This window comes from Gymnoscopelus microlampas, assembly GCF_963454915.1.
Source record: "Gymnoscopelus microlampas genome assembly, chromosome: 6".
NCBI classification, from domain to species: domain Eukaryota; kingdom Metazoa; phylum Chordata; class Actinopteri; order Myctophiformes; family Myctophidae; genus Gymnoscopelus; species Gymnoscopelus microlampas.
The window spans coordinates 15,712,302-15,734,180 of NC_139943.1; the positions used below are offsets into that span (position 1 = coordinate 15,712,302).

The window sequence follows — 21,879 nt, forward strand, 5'->3', positions numbered from 1 at the left end:
CTTCCTCATTCTCAGTTTTTTTTTTGTTTATTCTTGGCATGGGAGGTTCTAATTTTCATACAAACATAAAGCTTAAAAAGCAGTGATGGATTTGTTATAAAAGGCCTATTAAGGTTGACATTTAGGTGAAAGCTTTTGGTCTAATATCCAACAGAAGATGACAGCATAAGGCAGATAATACAGTACCATTTATGCTTGCTTCTCAAACCTAAACCAAATTAAAGAAATCTACAAGCCAATCTACAAGCCAATCTACAACCTCACAGGCTGTGAGCTTGTAGATCGGCTATTTTCAAAAGATGTTTATGCATTGCATTTTGAAAAATGTAAATGGGACATTCTCCATAATGACTACTTTACTTATGGTACTTTAAGTAGCCTATATTTTGATGCAAATACTTTTGTACTTTTACTAAAGTAAATTCTGAATACCAGACTTTTACTTATAACGGAGTATTTTTTACATTGTGGTATTGCTACTTTTAATCAAGTAAAAAGTGTGAGTACTTCTTCCACCACTGCTAGTATTTAGGTGACTGAGTGACAAGTCAACAGAATTTCCCATGGTGGTGGAGTTTTGCGGAGGCAGTGATTGACACCTCGTAGACCCGCCCCTAGGCTGGAACAACCCAGAGTCTTCTATTGGATGGCTCTGGAACAACCGTCCACTCACAGCGGGCCTGTTCCAGCGTTGCCATGTCCGCTTATTATAAGCGACTTTCTGCTTTGCTGTTTTTTCTGCAAGTTACTTGATAATATTGGTAGTTGCGTTTTTCTTTGTTGGGGTGGGGGGTGTTTCCAAAGTGCAGTTGCTTATTTGGGCTTGTTTCCTAATGTTGTTTAATGTTTAAACCAGTGGTTCTTAAACATTTTCATGGCACGGACTCCCAGATTAATATGTATATTTGTCCACATCCTATGTTGATGAATTGAATACATAGGTCCCACAATGGAAACAAGTACTTTTTTTGTGATATCCTTTAGCCTAATGTCTTGTACCTCGTGCTGTTTACATTTCTGTCTAATAAAGTGTCCAGTGATCAGTCAATCAAATCCCCCATCTGAAAATATTTTGTGCCAAAATTACTAGATTCTATTACTAGACTTTTTTCAAACTTTTCAGGCTGCGACCCCCAAAATAACAAGCACTTGGAATTGTAGGAGTTGAGGCATTACATTTATTTGACTCGGTTCCACAGATAAATATTGTGAAAATAGCTGATCTACAAGCTCACAACGCGTGTAGATCGGCTATTTTCACATGCCTCTTTCTTGCATAATATTTGACAACATGGCCAATGTGGTATTAAAAAGGTTTCAAATGCATTACATTATAACTTTAGAAATGTGCAGATACCCTGTATACACTTACACTCTATGTTGGTTTGTTTACTGTTGAGTGAGAAAACAAAGTTGCTGCATATTAAATAATCATCTGGGGACCCCCCCAAAAATAATTTGGGTCCCGACCCCCAGTTTGGGAACCACTCGTTAAGCGAGAGCTGGCGAAAACTTCTGGGAACTCAGATTAGGGAACCACTGGCTTCTGTTGGGCTTGTTTTCATAGACCACCTGATTGCTTATTTCTCTCGCAAAATCTGGCAACACTGCTTGAGGCCCGCCTCCTCGTGGCATGCATACCTACAGGACACGGATTGACTTTTACACTTTTATCACGTAAAAAGAACTGGAGATAGAAGAGAACACAACACGTCTTCTAACTATTATTATAACGAACTGCGACTGGAAACCTGTTCCACAAAAGAGGATTTTTCTGCGTGAAGAAAAAACGTGATCATGGATGTTAAATAGAAATATGGCTCCCCCTACATTTTTCTCTTTTTTTCTTTTTAAATCGCCGTTAAGTTAAAGTAGCGTGAAGTGAAGCGGAGGTCGAGAACATGTAGAAGAGAAAAGTCCCTTAAAAAAGGCTCTATTTGATCTGAGAAAGGAGAGGAATGCATCCACAACAGATCTACACACACTAGAACCCGAGGTAAGAACGAATATAACATCAAATAAACTACTTGGACATCTTTAGAGGTTAGGTTTTTGGGGTTTAGAGATAGAGTTATGCCCGATTTACCCAGCAGTTGCTCAGCTCTGGTGTCATGCACCGAAAAATAGCCGATCTACAAGCTCACTTGTAGAGCTTGTAGATTATCTATTTTTAGGCCTTTTTTAGGCTTATGGTTAAAACATGGCAATTAAAAAAATGGCATTCAGAAAATGACTTGTCTTACAAAATCTTGATGTCCTCACAAGTATTGTGTGTGTGTGTGTGTGTGTGTGTGTGTGTGTGTGTGTGTGTGTGTGTGTGTGTAGATATGCAGTATCTAAATTGGTGACACTTGATATTTTGTTTCATTTTTGCACGTTTGTTACAATGTTACAACAACCCGGCAACAAGTTACAATGACTTTTAGTTTGATGTTAGTTTGTCAGGATACTACAGCAGTGGCTCACAATTTGTTTTAGCTCGACAACCAAAATAGAAATTTGATTTCTTCTCGGGACCCAAACTAGTGAAAATAGCAGACATTTCTTTTTTATTTCTGAACATTTTTGATAGCTTTTTTGTTTGTTTTTGAAAATATGTTTTGAAATAATTAGAAACTTGTAGGGAAATGGTTTCGTGACCCAAAGATGGGTCCCGACCCATTGATTGGGAAACAGTAGTCTACTACAGTACAACACAGACAGTCTGGTGAATAGTTTCACGTTTGCATGTCTGCCTGGGTCTGTGATTTATGTGTAACTACTGCTTCAACACAGCAATGGTGGGCAGCTGTAGTCAGAGAGCATTGTCTTCTCACTAAATGACTCCAAAAACATCTATTGGAACTGTGGAAGAAGGGGACATGTTTCATTGTGGTTAAAAATGAGGCGGACATTCCCCCTTCCCTTCCCCTACTAGTCCTCTGTTATGTTATGGACGTTTGTATACGTTATGTATATATTTATAACCCCCTCCTCGACGCATATAGCCTAGAGAAGCCTACTACTGCAGGCTACTTTACTAAAGCATAGCAGACCAGACCCCCATCCAGTGTTGCCAGATGGTGCGAGAGAAATAAGCAACCATGGGTCTATGAAAACAAGCCCAAAAGAAGCGACTGTGCTACATTTTAACAACACAAATCTTGTATGTGTCCCTGGCACTAAATATTTTCAGATTGGGGGGTCTGTGGACAAATACATATTAATATGGGGGTTGCCATGAAAATGTTTGAGAACCACTGGTTTAAACAGCATTGGGAAACAAGCCTAAATAAGCAATCACACTTTAGAAAAAAGCCAAAATAAGCAACTGCACTTTAGAAACAAGCCCCAAAAAAACGCAACCTGCAACTACCAATATTTACAAGCAACTTTACAGAAAAACAAGGCCGAAGTGGCTTGTAATAAGCGGACATGGCAATACTTACCGACCCCCATCGCAGATAAGCTAACTGGCACTGCAGTGTCGACCACCACTAGTGGAGGAGGAGGTCTAAAAACAAACGAAAAGTAACCTTTAATAGCCTTGTCAGAGTTAACAGCTGGCTCCACTGAAAACTGTGACAACAACATCTAGTTGTGGGTTCATTTTATTCCATTTTAGCGCAGATAACTTTGAACCAAAGCCCCTACTGTCCCCAGATAAACCAACCACCATGACACAGGTTGTGTTTGTTACATACTCATTGTCAATGGAGGAGCTCCAGCTAATGCTGGGTTAACACCACCCAAAAGACTCATAGCCATGATTCATGCTTCTACTGTAGTTGGTTTCATAGTATGGGTGAGGCTTGCCTTACTAGATATACACTGGAGCTCATGGCTGCTTATGGCTTATGTGCTCCTAGGGAGGGGACGATGATTGTTATCATAGTTTATCGTGATAAAAAAAAAACACTCACAATAATCGTATCGCAGAGATTTTAATTTATCGTGAAATTGTCCTCAGTCATACACTAGGATGAATTAGCTTTTGTTGAGCTGCAAATTCAGTACCACTTATAGAGGGTTTAACTTGATAAAACTGACCTGTAAAGAGCGCATTTGATTTATACTCTTACTTAACTTTACACAAATTGATGGCAACGATTGCAAACTCACGCGTTGTGACCTTGTTGATCGTCAATTTTTGGCAAACATTCCCCCAGAATAGGGAATCTGGGGATTCAAGTGGTTAACAAAAGTGCCAATTTAAGTTTCATTTCGATTATTACGATAATATCGTTAATCGCAATTATCTTTGCTACAATAATCGTGACTTTTTCATTTTCATATCGTTCCATCCCTAGTCAATACGTTAAATGAATGCATTCAACACATGTCATGTGTGTTGTTGATTCTGTTGTACTTCTCTCTTGTTCTCTCTCTTTCTCTCTGTGAAGAAGAGATTGTTTACAATTTTTTGATTGGTGTTGTACAGCTGTAGCAGGCGTCTGTCTTGGAAAGCTTTTTGGACTCAGAACCAACCTGGCTGCCTGCCACTCTTCATTTATAGGAGGCTCTCAATTACAGGGGTGATACAGGGGCGCAGGCATCAGGGCCCATGATGGCCCGGGGGCCCACACATTGAGGCCACCTATGTGAAGTGGCAACAGATTTAACGTTTTGATTTGTAGCCATCATCTGGTGACAAAGGAATGCTGATGATTATTGTTGTCAACGCAGTCTGTTTAAAGCAGTACATATGGCCCCTGGAAGAATAAAAAATCTTCCATCTGGAACCTTTGAAATCTTGAGAGAATATTATATAATGCGCTATATTGCTTATCTCCTGTGGGTCAATCATATGGCACAACTGAGGACCCCCTCGAAAACGAGATGCTGCATCTCAGAGGGCTTTTCCTCTAGTTACATTTTAAAACAAATACAAAAAAAAACGTATGTGCATTGCTGCCATCAGAACAATATAGCCTATAAGGATTAATGCACAACTTATTGAATGGTAACTGGTGCATTTATATAGCGCCTTTATCCAAGGCGCTTTACAATGATTGTGCATTACATTCACCCATTCACACACCGATAGTAGAGAAAACCATGCAAGGCACCGACCTGCTCATCCGGAGCAATAAGGGGTTCAGCGTCTTGCTCAAGGACACTTCGACACTAACTCTGGGGGAGCCCGGGATCGAACTGGGAACCTTACGGACGATTCCTCCGCTACTGCCGTTGTATATATTACACAACTTATATTCAGTTTTGATGGGGCCAATCAAGTCATTCTGTGGTGTCTTTCCATAGAAGTGTGTAGATCAGAACATACATTTACATTCATAGAAGCTCTGTTTTGCTGTCAAACATGGAAAAGACCATGGGGACCAGCGTTATGCTTTTGTTCAATATGAAGTTATGTTGGTATTGGGCAGTGGTTTTCAACCCTTTTCATATCAAGCTCCATTGTTTATTCGGCATTTGAGGCACGGACCACCATTTGAGGAGATTTAGACTCTCAGACCCAAGACTTAGTATATTTTGCTATCGTTGGATATGATTTTGTCCACAATTCCATGCTGTATTGATGTTGGTACCATAGGAGAGATAACAGGCAAACGTTGATCAAAATAACTATTCTTTAATTACGTAATGCAGATGTTTAACAATATGTTTAACTCCTGAGAGCGTAAAATGAAACCAAATGTACCCGTAATGGTCTCTCAAGAGTTGAAGATCTATAAGGGTCCACTTGGTTGCCAACTCTCCATCGTTTAGCTGGGGACCACCTGGAACCCCCTGAAGGACCACTGGTGGTCGCCGGAGCACTGGTTGAGAACCACTGGTATAGTGCATCCATAGCAATAGCATCATAGAGTCCACGAGTAGAGTCTGAGGCAGTGACTGTGAACATAGAAATAGGGAACTCACTATTGACTGTACTTATACCTATGGTAATTCTTTATAACAGATGGCTTCTCCCTTTATGTTTCATGGAAGATTATTGAAATTGGTTAATAAGCTAGCTCTGAATTAAGCAGAATAACGTACAGTGAAGCGGTCAGTATTAAAATAGAGTGATGCAGGGCCAATGTTAATTACACAGCTAATTTGCTAATTAAATTGGCTTGTAAGCTAATATTTTATCATTAGCTTACAAGCTTCCGCATCCATAGCAACGCAAACAGAATGTGTGCAGAGTGTAAATGTTGTGGGGCGAAGCGATGTGAGCTTGTAGATCTGTTATTTTTGGCAAAGAGATTTGGTGTAGGGGGGAAAAGAGCTGGTAAAAGTATTGAGGGTTTATACATTAACATGAATCACAACGCTACACAATGACAGTGCTGCCAAACAAGTCTATGAAGCTATCTATGAAATCTATGAAAAAGTTTAATCTGCAACATCATTTTATGTAGCGGGGGTCCCCGCTTCATCTCTCTCTCTCTCAGCTAAAGGGTCCTTGGCCTGAAAAAACATTGAAGACCCCTGCTATAGTGTAACATTTATGCTACTATTTGTTTAACACTACAATGTTGGGCTACTAGTGCACTGACTTTCTACTCACATTTGACTACAAAATCTAGTGCAAAAAGCAGACATGTTTGATAGTACTGTAGTTGGACAGTTGGATGTAGAAGGTGGACTTTCCCCTACCCTGCCCCCACTGGTCCTCTGTTATTTATCATGTGTAATATACTCATAAGCCCCTCATATGGCACATAGGCTACATTACTAAACTAGGTGACCCCCATCACAAATGGTTCATATAGGCCAGGGGTCTTCAACGTTTTTCAGGCCAAGGACCCCTTAGCTGAGAGAGAGATGAAGCAGGGACCCCCCACTACATATTGTATAAAATTGTGCTGCAGATTAAACATCTTCATAGATTTCACAGATAGCTTCATAGACTTGTTTGACAGCACTATCAATGTAGCATTGCTTTGGATTCATGTGTGTACTTTCAGACAGTTAACCACTTAAACCCTCAATACTTAGAAAAGTTGTACTTGGTCTGCTTTTTTTCACCCTACACCAAACCTCTTTGCCCGAAATAGCCGATCTACAGGCTCACAACGCCTCGCTAATGTTACATCGCAATCGCGATCCTAAATTGAACGGTTTGTTGACTCAAATGCCGATTCGAGGACTTATTGTGTTTGCTGGCACACACGCTACAACAGATAACAGTTACACAGTCAGTGATCCCTCCAGCGCTAATGTAACTCCGAGATGGTATAAATGGAACCAAATGGACGGGTGGTCCATGTATTTACCCTCTCGCTCTCAGAGTTACAAAAACTCTTGTAAGCCACCCGGGACCCGCTCATATTGAACTTCATATTGTTTATGAACAGCTAGTTGAGTGTGCCCCTCTGCAAGGTGTGTGTGTGTGTGTGTGTGTGTGTGTGTGTGTGTGTTGTCTTTCCTGTGTGCTGCTTGTTCTCTGTATGTGTATGAGGAGGCAAGTGGCCGTCCTTAACGTCCTCTTCACGCTGGTCACGACTCGAGGACCCTACTTTTTCCTGTTTCTCGATTAAAATCTTATTTTTCCGATTGCCAACGTGCGACCCCAACGGCACCTTCCCGCGACCCCACTTTGGGTCGCGACCCATAGTTTGAGAACCACTGATATAGGCTGACAAGTATGTCGTCCATCTATAATGGGTGCGCTGATACCCATGTTATTGTTTTAACTACTACAGTGTTGTTATCGGCTAGCTAGAGTTGAGAGGAAAAAAACACTGAGATAGAGTTCTAACTATTTGTAACCACTTAAACCCTATTGACTTGGGTCCCCGATGGGTCTATTTTGGTCCCCTCCCTTTTCCCTCTACACCAGATCTCTTTGACGAAAATGGCCGATCTAACAAGCTCACAACGCATGGTCGCGAGTGAGTAGATCAGCTATTTTCGCTGAATGTTTGTCTATTGGGACATGCCCAGAATAGGGACACTAGTGTTCATGTGGTTAAAGGACAATCATTATGGTGAGAGTCGAGAGAGAGAAAGAGAGAGAGAGAGTGAGAGTGAAAGAGGAAGTATTACTTTTCTGCCCAGCTGTTTCAGAACCCTTTCTCAAGCATCTCTCTCTCTCTCGCTCTCTCGCTCTCTCTCTCTCTCTCTCTCTCTCTCGCTCTCTCTCTCTCTCTCTCTCTCTCTCTCAATGTGCATGTGCGGTTTTGCTGCTTTGTCAGCTTGGACATATAATTCCTATCATTCCAGCTTTTCCTGTTTCAGTGGCTTAGAAAGAGTGACGGTTAGCCTGCTACCATTCTAGCCAGCTAACAAACCGGCGGCAAGTTGCTTTAGAGAGGTTACTCAATTAGCCTATTCCACTTCTGTGTCAGTTAGAAGAATACCTTCAGTCTTTTGTGTTGTCACTCAGTCAGGCGTCAGTCGGGGTCATAGACATGTGTGTTATTAGCTTGTCAGTCAGTCAGTCATCTATTTTGTCCTCAACTCATGTAACCATACCTCCACATCAAAAGACAGAATCAAGAACATAACTCCATTTGGTTCCATTTGTGCACTCTCAAGAGTTACAGACCTGTACGGGTCAGTTTCGGACCCCCCTCAAGGAACCCTGTGAGGGTATCCGGACCCCACTTTGAGAACCACAGCTTTAGTACACTATTTTCTCTACACAACAAGGTCACACTGAGACCTGGATAAAGAGAGTAAACATTTGAAATCCCATTTGATTAAGATGATTGTATCACTACGTACACAACAGCAGTAGTTTTGTAGCCACCACAGTGTAGGTTATGTGTACATTACGTTGTGTGTGTGCTGATGTGCACGTCACGATACGTCATTTTTAGCACTTCAACAGACTTTGTACTTCCTGAAAGGTTTGCTTACAGTAGGTTCTGATAAGCCAGAACGCTACTGTTACATACAGGACTACACAAACATACAGTCGGTCTCAAGCACACACACACACAACACCCCTGTGGGATGTAACTACGAAATCACTGAAAACATCTGATAGCTGCGCAGCGGTCCATGAAATAGCCGCCGCCATTAAGATAATTGCCACAACACACAGCCAATGGCTCAGATGAGCGCCATAGATAGAAATGTTTTGGCCAGGGTTGCCAACATACTGCCGTTCCTTCCTTCTCTGAAGCCAGGCAGAGCTGCTTCCAATAATACAACAATGCTCTCCAAAACATTGCCATACTGGGACTTTATAACATCATAAAAAGTAAAGTTAGCAGTTACTTATGCAACAGTCATAGCACTGTGCAGGACCAAAAATGGCAACCATTAAAGAACATTATCTTACATCTGTAATTCCAGACAAAGCGATGACACACCCAGCAAACAGTTAGATATGCTACAACAAGGGGCTTTTAGCCAAAGGGAAAACGTATATATTATATTGCAAAATTATATTGCGCACGCTAAAGTGCACGCACGCACACGCACAGTTTTTTTCTTTTCCTTCTATGAGTTCAAAATCACTGTATAACAAACTGGCAAACCAGTTACAAGTCACCGAATTGCATGCCTGCATTTCGGTGTTGTCTTGTACTGTAGACAACATGCACAAGAAGTGTTGACATTTCTCTACTCTAGCAATTTTGTCGCGCAGACATTGTTCTGAACGTATAGCTCAATATGTTCCAACCCGTATCGTGATGGTGGCTTTACCTGGAAAATATTCTGAGGTAATGTCAACGGACAATGTTGCAATCAGTAAACTGTGGATGGGAACAGAGCAGAGCGTTCCTGTGTAAACTATTGTGACCCTTCGGAAGCCACAAAGGAAAAGATCTGTATTTCTTTTTCACTTCCTTCTCGGCTACCCTCTCGCTCCCTCCCATCTCTCTCTCTCTCTCTTTCTACATCCTTATTTTTAATGTCCAACGCTCTGGGAAGCTTCATGTCGGTGGCTGTGAACAACAGGCATCTACGTACTGCATGAAGCATGGGTAGAGTTGAGTTGAGTAGAATCCTAGATTGACTTAGTTACTGAAAGGATGGCACACAGAGACACATGTTTGCTATCATCTTCTGATAGCAAAACAGACTTGTGTTGTTGCTTCTGCAACGCTTAAAGCAGAACGGACCAGAGAGGAGCAAAGCACAGTTGAAAAGAGAGGGACATATTCTTAAGAATCCGAATCATCTCTCTGTGATTTGGTGCATTGCGTTGAATAACAACAATATAGGATCATTTACACTTTATTTAGGCTACAACTATGTACTTTTGCTATACGTAATGATAAACATAAAGAAGCTATAAGTGTACAGTAGCCAATATACAGTGAACAACACTATTAGACTAACAGTATAAGCCATTTAACCAAGTAATAGGCTAGAGAGATGGCAGTGCGAAAGTGGAATGTGTGTATTACTGCATGTTTAATCTCAAACAACGATGCCAGCCAGTAAAGTCCAGTGTATGGAAATGGTGTTTGGAAAATAGTAATTAGAGAGGTGGAACAGTACAAAAGCCAAAGAAAACAGTGACACAGACACAACGCTGGGTTCAGGATACACATGGGAACCAAAAATATGTTTTGTTTAAACACGGCTAGCGATTCAGAAATAACTTCAGACTACCGAGCTTAACCGCTCACTGACCATGTCTGCTGATTCCGTAACTTATACCCCCGTAACCCAGATTGTCTTGCAAGCGTGGACACTGACCATCTCGTCTCTGTCGGGGCGGAAACCTCGTATGTCCAAAACTGTTACTTTTCAGGATTCAAATTCAAAAGTAGCATATCTACAAACGAGCTTGTAGATCTGCTACTTTTGATGCTGCTGTGTGACGCTGTAGTATGATCAAGTAGGGCATTAATGTACCAAAGAAAAACCCCACAAAAAGTCAAAACATGGAGATAAGAGGCCTCTGCCCGTCAGCAATGATTTGAAAGAACACTTCAAGGACCACTATGCTTTTATAGCTTCCAGTTTCCATCACATTTAACCACTTAAACCTTTTAAATACTTTGTTGACCTGTGTCATACTTTTGATTTTTTTTCTCCCTCGGCACCAAATGTCTTGGCTGAAAATATGCGATCTACAAGCTCACAGCGTGTCGCAACGCTGAATGTTCGCCCCCCCCAGAACAGGGACGATGCGGTTAATTTCAACTGTACCCCCCTAGTTATTGTAGCCGGTACAGGGAGGGACATCCCAGTTGTCAAGCCAGGCTTAAGGATGTCAATGGATGTGAAGCAGGCCAATGCATGTGCACTCACCACACCCCTCCCCTTAACGTTAAGTTAAACAGAAAAAAGAAGAAGGAAAAAAAAACGACACACAAACAGTACGGAACACATGGCAGCGGAGGTGGGGGTGCGGCAGAGCATGACTCAACACTCAAACATGCAAGGCTGGTTAGCCCCTGCATACCACTGCATGACTGCTGTGTGTTCTCTCACACACACACACACACACACACACACACACACACACACACACACACACACACACACACACACACACACACACACACACACACTCACAGAGAATTAGAAGGAGATGAGACAGAGCAATAGGTGTGTGTGAGTGCGTGCATGCACATTCACATGTATGTGTGTTTGTGTGCAGCACAGAGGAGGGTGAGAGACTACAACAAGACAGTTCGAAAGCTATAAATAAACATGTTCTCGACGACTCCCATTAAGCATTCAAAGTTCAATCTCCCTCTCTCTGTGTCCCCTCTACACTGCACGAAACTAGGGGGGCTCCGATCAGGTTTTTTGGGACCGATCACTGATTCTTTCTCTCACGATCGGCCGATACCGATCCTGTGTGTAAGGGGTCTCTTCTAAATATAAATTATTATTTTGCCCAAATTATTATATATCAAAACCTACGTCAGAACTGTTCCTGTGTGTGTGGGGGGGAGGAAGGGGAGCATGTCTAGGCCTGTCACAAAGATGCAAAGCGATATTATACTGTATATCCGATATCTTTTATACCACTTAAATGGTGCAGCTCGGTCATTAAAGATCGGTTTCTCCGGATCGGCTCGCCCATCGAGTCATTTGGAGTGAAAATCGTCCGATTTAAATTGGTGGCCGATCGATCGGAGCACCTCTACACAAAACATCTCTCTCTCTCTCTGTCTGTCTATTCTGTGTCTTCAGAAACAGAGTGTCTTACTCAATATCTGGGGGCCTTCATGTCCCTGTTGTACGTGATGTGGGTCTTTGGTACAGGAAATATATTCTTTCATAACCACTGTCTCATCTCATTTCATAGCTCAGCACATCTTTCTCTCTTCCTTTCATACCTCAACATAGCTCTCCCTCTCATACAGCCTCCTTCTTTGTGGTTTAATTTGTCGCTCACTACATGGTTTGAAACACGTATCTAGGACTGCAGCTCGCGATTTGTTTCATTATTGATTAATCTGTCGATTATACAGTTAACCCCTTGGGACCCTGCAGCACGCCTATTCCAGGGGGAACATTCATCACAAATAGCAGATCTACAAGCTCATAATATGTCGCAACACATTGTGAGCTTGTAGATTAGGATATTTTTTTGGCGAAAAGATTTGGTGTAGATGGAAAAAAGCACAGTTGTTGTAACTCAGAATAGAGGGTTTACGTGGTTAATCTATGTTGTAAATGCAGACCATAAAATGAGAGTACAATTGAGGTAATAAAGACTTTATTACCTTATTATGGTCGGATTTACATGATTTTTGGAGGTGACCAGTTTTTAACTCAAAACAGTGAATTTCACCGTAAGGTGAGGAGTACGCATCTCTGAAAGTATAAAATGATGGTAAAATGCTCTTCACGTTATGTGAAACCAAAAAGACTTGCCTACCCAACACTGAAAATCATAACTTTACATGTTATAAAATCCCCAAAAATGGGACAGTCTTTCTCACGTATTCTTTCTCTCCCATATTACAGGAATACTGTAATATGGGAGAGAAAGTGTTTTATCAACACAACATTCTAGTAAGAGAGCATGTCAGTTTAACCCTTTAAGACCTGGAACTGTGTCATTTTTAGATTTGAGCTAAAAAGCATTATTTTACACTTTGGGCTATTCAAAAATATCAGATATACAAGCTCATAGCGCGGCACCGAGTGCCGCGCTACGAGCTTGTAGATCTGCTATTTTTGAAAAATCGTGAAAATGTGTGCAAATCTTTGAATATAAATACTTTTAAAGTGAACATTTGTAACTCAAATCTTTGCTTCTGGGGGTCCCTGGAACAAAATATTTTGAGATCGGGGTCCGCGGCCAAATACATATTATTTTGGGGGTCCTTGACATGAAAAAGATTGAGCACCACTGATATAGAAACATACGTTTTTCAGAATACTGAGATTTAGGAGACATGTAGAATCGGCTTCAGGTCTCAATGGATTAACCACTCATAATATCGACAATGACTTCTTTCTTTGTGTGTGATAGTGTGTGATCATTGTCAATAAAGTTGTGGGGAAAAGGGTCAATTGAATCACTGCAGTTACTGAATATCATGGCTCTCTCTGCCATTGATGGGGTCAAATTAAACACTTAGGAATTGTAGGGAGAGACTAATTCCAAGTTTCCTGCACACGTTTCACCACATTCCAAACAAACCCCACCTTGTGCCACAAGTGGGGCTGTCTGTCACGATCGTGACATTTTACTTGCTGATTAATTGTCATAGAAATAATCGGCGATTAACGATTTAACCCATTGAAACCGGGAAAGAATTTTAGATTTGAGCTAAAAAGCATTATTTTATACTTTGGCTATTCAAAGATAGCATATATACAAGATATACAAGAGCTTGTAGATCTTTTTTAAATCATGAACAGCTTCTTGGGGGTCCCTGGAACAAAATATTTTGAGATGCGGGTCCGCGGCCAAATACATATCATTTTGGGGGCCCTTAACATGAAAAAGTTTGAGCACCACTGATCATAGCAACATAACTTTTTCACAAAACTGTTAGGATTTAGAAGACATTTGTAGAATCGGCCTCATGTCTTAATGAACATGAACCATACTGAAGGAGCAGAGAAACACTGCTGCTTCAGTATGGTTCATGTTCATTGGCCAGAGTTTGGCCGGAAGTATACAAACACACTGAAGAACAAGCAGCTACTTGCTTGTTAGTGCAAAGTGTGCCCTAGTTTGTACATGTCTGTCCTTCCTTCCTTCTGTCATTGCAGCTGCCATTCTTCTTTTAACCAATTTCGACCTGTTTACACCTATAGACAAATCCACAGAGCGCTGCAGTGTCAGACTGTCAGTCTATATGTTTGATACCTTTCAAGCCTTGGAACGCCCCTGTGTCATTTTAGTTGTTGCTATATGTCGTTGCTGTCGGGCTCCATATTCTTTTTTCCCTGTTTTTAATATATATTTAATCGATTTTTGGAAATTGTGAATCGATTTTGAATCGTTGATAATAAGAATCGCGATTTACATGAATAAATATTTTCCAACGCCCCATAAGTATGCATTTAAAAACAAATAGCAGCCAGTGAGAGTGTCTTCTAGATGTGGGTGTCAACCAGTTCAGCGACTCATACATAACACAATGGTGGGTTCTATAAGGACACCTCAGCAATGATGCAAAGACTGTTGTAAATTACATTAAGTGGATGGAGATTTATTTTAGAGGTATTTTAATAAACAATGTCAGCATAGTCTAATATTAGTATTATTAACTGTGAGATCATTCTTTTTCTGACCTGAAGGGTGAAACAGTTGATGGTGCGATATAGTACTCTCAGGCTGCAATTTATTTTCTGCACAACAAAAGTAATATGGTACTTGAATGAGAGTTGAGCATCAAGCCATAGGCCTAAATATTAGAGTTCGTCCACCTTTTGAAGTGGTGTGCCATCTGCAAATGTAATAGGTAAAAGTAAAGAAGTTGGTCTCGTGGAAAAAAGCATAAAGGACTTCTTCTTATTCAGTAACAGCTTGTTAAGATAAGGTGAGAGAGAGAGAGAGGCGTGTGCGTGTGTGTGCGTGTGAGTGTGTGACTTGACAGGCAGCGAGGCGAGGCGAGGCGAGCCGGCGAAACTCTTTTGTCTTCCCATGCTTTATTTGGTCGTATTCTGGTTCTCCATGTCGTAAAATCAGGGCGTTTCGAGAATATTTAAGGGCGTGTTATTTAAATGACGCTCGGTTTCAGCTGTGACATTTATCAAGGCTCCGACCCAATGTACGCTAGGATTGGCTGTTTAGGATTCGTTGATAAATGTGACTTCGACGTTGGTGTACGGCCGAATATATGGAAAAATATAAGCCGGTTTATACGCTCCGTTGATAAATGAGGGCCACTGTTCTCAAATGAGGAAAATACATCATCTGTACATTTTAGGAGTGTGGTGGTTGTAGAGAAATTGGGTCTGAAACCAGATTGGAATGGAGATAGAATGTGAGAATCGTTGACATACTTAAATAGTTGGTTAAAAATTACTTTTCAAATACCTTTACTGTACTGTTGATAATTGAAATAGGTCTATAAGTGTTGAGATCATGAGGATCCCCACCTTTGTGCAGAGGGGTAACGCTGGCACATTTACATATTGATGGAATTTCACCTGTGAATAAGGATGAGTTAAATTGATCAGTGGATATGGGAGAATATGAGGTGCACTTTTCTAAAACTTAATGTACAAGATCTGAACCCCTGGACCCCCCCCCAAGGACCCCTGGGGGTCCACAATTTCAGAACCAATGTCCTAGAGGTGATTAGAAACCAGCAGTGGCAGGAGGTTGCCAGGTCAATCCCAGGCTCCTCCTGACTTTGGTGTCAAGCAAGCACATTTAAATATATTATTAGCATTTACAAGGTGATAATGTGTTACATTTGCTTATAACCTCGGTTCACTCCAGCTAAGTTGACTGTCGATCCATCCATCCTATCCATCCATCCATCCAGCCTCTTTGTTTGTTTGTTTGTTTGTTTGTTTGTTTGTTTGTTTCTTTCTTTCTTTCTCTCTTTCTCTCTCTCTTTCTCTTTCTCTCTCTCTCTCTCTCTGCCTTCCTTCCTTCCTTCCTTCCTTCTGTCTTCCTTCCTTCCTTACAAACACTAGCTAAGTTTGAGTGAAAACATTTTGCACACCACTATTCAGTGATGCTCAGCATCAGGCAGCTGCTACTGTTGCTATGTGTCTGTTTTCTTGTAAATCCTTTCCTGGTTATAAGAGTTTTTAATTGGTTGAATAGGCTGGCCCAACAGCCCCTCCCTCAGCAGTGGTGGTGGTGTGAGAGAGAAGTGTGATAAATAACTCTTCACCCTAGCCCCGCCCCCTGGGTGATGTTATGGCTATTATAAGTTAGCTTCACTGAGAGTTGTGTGAAAGCTTGAGATAAGAGTTTCCAGTTGTTGGGACAAACTTCTCTTGCCTTTATATGTCACTGCTCTTTTAAGGTAAGATGCAGCATTGGTTCTCAAAGTGGGGGGGTCCTTGGGGGTGGGGGGTTCCAGGGGGTCCCCAGCAAAAGTAGTTAACATAGCATCACAATCATTTTAACCACTTCCACTTCCACTATCCATTTATACGTCGGCTATTCAAAAATATCGAAAGTGTTTGGACATTATTGAATACATTTGATTTTTTTGACACAAATCTTCTCTTCTGGGGGGTCCCTTGCACAAAGCCTTTTCAGATGGGGGTCTGTCACTGGAAGTGGTTGGCTTGTAGATGTTGGGGGGTCCGTGGCCAAATATATATATCAATTTGGGGGGTCCTTCACATGACAAAGTTTGAGAACCACTGAGATACATATACAGTACCCGGGTGACTTGTGTATCTGAGTGTGTGTGATTGAAACATGTATACAGTGATTATCATACAGTGTGAACGTGACAAAGAGAGATAACGTGGTTGTGTGATGACACTAATCCTCTTTGTTGTCGGTTTGAAGATAACAGATAACAGTGTTCACATGTCCCCCGTGGTCCTAATTATGACACATTACAATGCAATGTGAGAGCACTGCAAGCACCAGGCAGGGAAACCAACTGTCCACGTGCCCCACACACACACACAGGCCGATGGAGTTCAGAGTTCTCAAGCCACTCATTAACCCATTAAGACCTGGAACTGTGTCATTTTTAGATTTGAGCTAAAAAGCATTATTTTACACTTTGGGCTATTCAAAAATAGCAGATCTACAAGCTCGTAGCGCGGCACCGAGTGCCGCGCTACAAGCTTGTAGATCTGCTATTTTTGAAAAATCGTGAAAATGTGCGCAAATCTTTGAATATATATATTTTTAAAGCGAACATTTTTACTCAAATCTTTGCTTCTGGGGGTCCCTGGAACAACTTATTTTGATAGGGGTCCGCGGTCAAATACATATAATTCTGGGGGTCCTTGACATGAAAAAGATTGAGCACCACTGATATAGAAATATAAGTTTTTCAGAATACTGTTGAGATTTAGGAGAATCGGCTTCAGGTCGATTCTACAAATGTCTTGACAACGGTTTTCTAAATCCAGTTGTTCTCAAACAAAATGTCAAGGACCCCCAAGATGATATGTATTTGACCGTGGACTCCCATCTCAAAATATTTTGTTCCAGCCAGGGACCCCCAGAAGCAAAGATTTGAGTTAAAAATGTTCGCTATAATTTTTTTAATATATATTCGATTTTTCAAAAATAGTAGACTGCTGCTGCTCATTCCAACTGCTTAGCTGCACATTCTATGCCTGTTATGTCTATTACGCCAATCTACAAGCCCACAACGCGTCGCGGATGCGACTTGTTGCGGGTTTGTAGATCAGCGTTTTGTAGACGTGTGATATCGCCGTGTGTCGAAGTATAAACCAAGCTTATTGAAGCATGAAAAGCACCACAACTCGCCGAGTTCTCAACTGATTTACACGTGGTTTGGCTTGTATGATACAGGATTAAGAATGCTGGCTTTCATACCAAAATGCTTACGTAGATTGTTAACATAATATAGCCTAACTTATAAAACGAAACAACTTTTTGTCTGTTGTTATTATTGCACTGAATATGGATACTATAATAGGCTACAGCAGCATTTTATATTAGCCTATAAGTGCAAAAAGTCTGTCTTTCACAAATGAATGACTATAGCCTAGGGCAGGGCCTATCAAAATAAACTAGTGTGATAACATAGTACATGTTATTGGCTTAATTTTTGGTGTAGCACCACCTGGGGAAAAATCCACCAGCCGCCACTGTTGGGGACCCCCTTGACATTACTTGCAGAGCATACAAAATATCACTAGATATAAAAATCTGATTCTAGCAGCCCCATTGAATCACAATCCAAACTTAAGTGAACCTGACTTTTTCCACGGCAACAGGCAAACAATTATGCAGGTTTCAACGAGAAAAGGGAGAGAGAGAGAGAGAGAGAGAGAGAGAGAGAGAGAGAGAGAGGCAGAGACACACAGATTATGTCTCTGTTGTCTGCTGGCAAACCCATTCTGACAGCTCTACAATCACAAACAGTGCTGCTGGCACTGAGAGCCAGATACAGGCAGCGAGAGACCCAGAGACAAACGTCACAGAGACACACAGAGGCACAAAGGGAGATTTGTTAATATTTTAAATTACCGTGCTATGCTTATGAAAATAAAACCTCAGCAGCACCCCATGGGCCACGAGCCACCGAACAGCATCTCCTTGTGTACAACTGCCAACAAGAAAGAAAGTTACTTTTCTCTGGGCTGTACTGTAAGTTTCCACATTTTACTAGAAACCTCTCTGTTCTTCAAACGTCACGACTTGCAAACGCACCAGAAAAGAGAGTATAAAATGTACAGTACAGATGTTAGCGGTGTATATATATATATATGCATGGTAGGAATCTTGTGTGTTTGCAATAATGCAGTGTTTGTATGGTAAATTAAAATGTACTTTTTCAGGGGCCAGAAGAACACAGTGACCGCCCCGGTCTGATAACCACTTGTGGGAGAGACACCGACCATTGTTCTGTTACAAATAATTTATTTCGATCTGGTGTATAACCTTTAAGGCCTATATTAACCACTTATGCCCTTTATACTTAGCAGTACGGCCAATAGTTCACAACGCATTGCAATGCACTGTGAACTCGTACATGTGCTATTTTTGAAATATTTTGAAAATCTTAGGAAAAACCCTTAGAACTCTTATAAAAATCCTATAACAACATGCCCAAAATATGGAGGCAGGTTGAAAGTGGTTCATTATATTAGCCTACAGTCTCCTTGCAAATGCCTGATAAATGCAAATTAACCCATTGAGACCTGAAGCCGATTCTACATGTCTCCTAAATCTCAACAGTATTCTGAAAAACGTATGTTTCTATATCAGTGGTGCTCAAACTTTTTCATGTCAAGGACCCCCCCAAAATTATATGTATTTGGCCGCGGACCCCATCAAAATATGTTGTTCCAGGGACCCCCAGAAGCAAAGATTTGAGTTAAAAATGTTCGCTTTAAAAATATATATATTCAAAGATTTGCACACATTTTTACGATTTTTCAAAAATAGCAGATCTACAAGCTCATAGCGCGGCACTCGGTGCCGCGCTATGAGCTTGCCTTGTATATCTGCTATTTTTGAATAGCCAAAGTGTAAAATAATGCTTTTTAGCTCAAATCTAAAAATGACACAGTCCCTTCTGTTCACAGGAATCATGTCAGGGGAGAATGATGCAGGGTGGGTTGATTTTTTAAAATGGCTGCCACAGTGCCACTATAGTAGTGGATGGAGAATTGGGGACTTTGACCACGAATCCGTGCAGTTGTAGTAGCGCAGGCGGTGGTGTAAAGTAACTAAGTACATTTACTCAAGTACGATTTTGAGGTACTTTTACTTTACTGGAGTATTTACAATGTTCAATACTTTTACTTCTACTCCACTACATCTCAGAGACAAATGTTGTACTTTTTGCTCCACTATTATTTGAACATTTTAGTTACTAGTTACATTAACCACTTAAGCCCTATTTAAACTTTGGCTATTTGAAAATAGCCGATCTACACGCACACAACACGTCGCGATGCTTGTAGATCGGCTATTTTCAAAAGTTTATTTTTATCTATTTTTTTTTTTAAATCACAAGTTCTCATATTATGAAAACTTGTGAAATGGGACATTCTGCATAATGAGTACTTTTACTTTTGGTACTTTACAATGTTTTTGTACCTTCCTTTAATCAAGTCATTTTTTTAATATGGGACTTTTACTTGTAACAGAGTATTGCATTACATTGCAGCATTGATACTTTTACTTAACCCATTAAGACCTGGAACGCATCTGTGTCACTTTAAGATTTATTTGGCTATTGAAAAATAGCAGATATACAAGCGAGCTTGTAGATCTGCTATTTTTTTTAAATCGTGATTTTTTTTTATTTATATTTTTTTCAAAAAACTGTTAGGATTTAGATTTTTTTAAAGAATCGCCTCAGGTCTTATTTAAGTAAAACAAGTGAGTCATTCTTCCATCACTGGCTATATCAGTGCAGCAGTAGTAGTAGTAGTAGTAGTACCTTCAGGACAGGGGGCTTGGCTACCATTGTAATGTGACGGTACATTGACCATGTCTCTCTCTCTCTCTGTAGCCACAGAAGCTTGTTTTTACAAGGGCATAGCTTTGTGAGTGCAGCCAGTGGAAGTGAATGGATCTACAGCACAGCGCTGCCTGTGTGCATCAGAGCACAATGTGACTGAAGCCTATTAGGTTGGTTTGGACGGCCAACATCTTTCCCCTGCCTTTTTCTCTCTCTCTCTCTCTCTCTCTCTCTCTCTCTCTCTCTCTCTCTCTCTCTCTCTTCCTTCTGCCTACACCAGTGGTTCTCAAAGTGGGGTCCGGGGACCCCCAGGGGTCCTTGGGAGGGGGTCATTTTGTTAATACAGCATCACGTTCATTTTTACCACTTTATCCATATGTTATACGTTGGATATTGAAAAATATCAGATACAAGCTTGTATATCTGCTATTTTAGATTTTCTTTTGTAAAGATCTTGAAAGCAATGGAGAAAATGTAAAAAAAACAAAACGTTTTTAACCCAAATCTTCTCTTCTGGGTGTCCCTAGCACAAATCATTTTCAGATGGGGGTCCGCGGCCAAATACATAATTTAGGGGTCCTTCACATGAAAAAGTTTGATAACCACTGGCCAAAACAGTCTGTTTCTCTTGCCACCTCTTTTGTCTGTCCATCTCTCTCTCTCTCTCTCTCTCTCTCTCTCTCTCTCTCTCTCTCTCTCTCTCTCTCTCTCTCTCTCTCTCTCTCTCTCTCTCTCTCTCTCTCTCCTCCCCCCCCCCCCTCTCTCTCTCTCTCTCTCTCTCTCTCTCTCTCTCTCTCTCTCTCTCTCTCTCCCTCCCCCCCCCCTCTCTCTCTCTCTCTCTCTCTCTCTCTCTCTCTCTCTCCCCCCCCTCTTCCCTCTCTCATTCCTTCCATACCAGACATATCTTCTGGCCAGCTGGGGTTGTCTACTGGTTCTCTTGGTGTAGTTCTGTGTAAAAACAGCCGATGTCAGCGTTCAGTTGTATAACACATAATTACAACAAGTTGTGGAAACATCAGCCTCTCTCTGCTGCTGTTGCTGTTCTCTCTCTGTGTGTGTGTGTGTGTGTGTGTGTGTGTGTGTGTGTGTGTGTGTGTGTGTGTGTGTGTGTGTGTGTGTGTGTGTGTGTGTGTGTGTGTGTGTGTGTGTGTGTGTGTGTGTGTGTGTGTGTGTGTGTGTGTGTTAGAGCTGGGTTCGATATTTAGAACCAACAACGGACTTAATCTGGCTCATGTTGGTTAATCAATTGATCAAGAAGCATGTTTTCTTTTCTTATACATCAACGAATCAACAGGGTCTAATAGATTTTTTTTATAATAAACTAAATTGATTCGTCTGCTGAATCACTCATCAGTGTTTACCTTTGCACCTATACAGTACTTGGTCCCCTCCTTTTCCCCTCTACACCAAACCTCTTAGCTGAAAATAGCCAATCTACAAGATTGTAGATCTGCTCCTTTTGTCACAT

At 41.1% G+C, this 21,879-nt stretch overlaps 1 protein-coding gene across 7 annotated transcripts in view; it reads left to right on the forward strand.

The window, feature by feature from the left end:
- The first annotated feature begins 1,683 nt into the window (after positions 1 to 1,683).
- The window catches only part of LOC311047984 (A-kinase anchoring protein 13), a 213,746-nt gene continuing 193,550 nt past the window's right edge, over positions 1,684 to 21,879 (forward strand). For all 7 annotated transcript variants that reach the window (XM_084060950.1, XM_084060953.1, XM_084060951.1 and 4 more), the window contains exon 1: positions 1,684 to 1,996. The gene's annotated coding sequence lies outside the window, so the exon portion shown is untranslated. The remainder of the gene's footprint in view (positions 1,997 to 21,879) is intronic.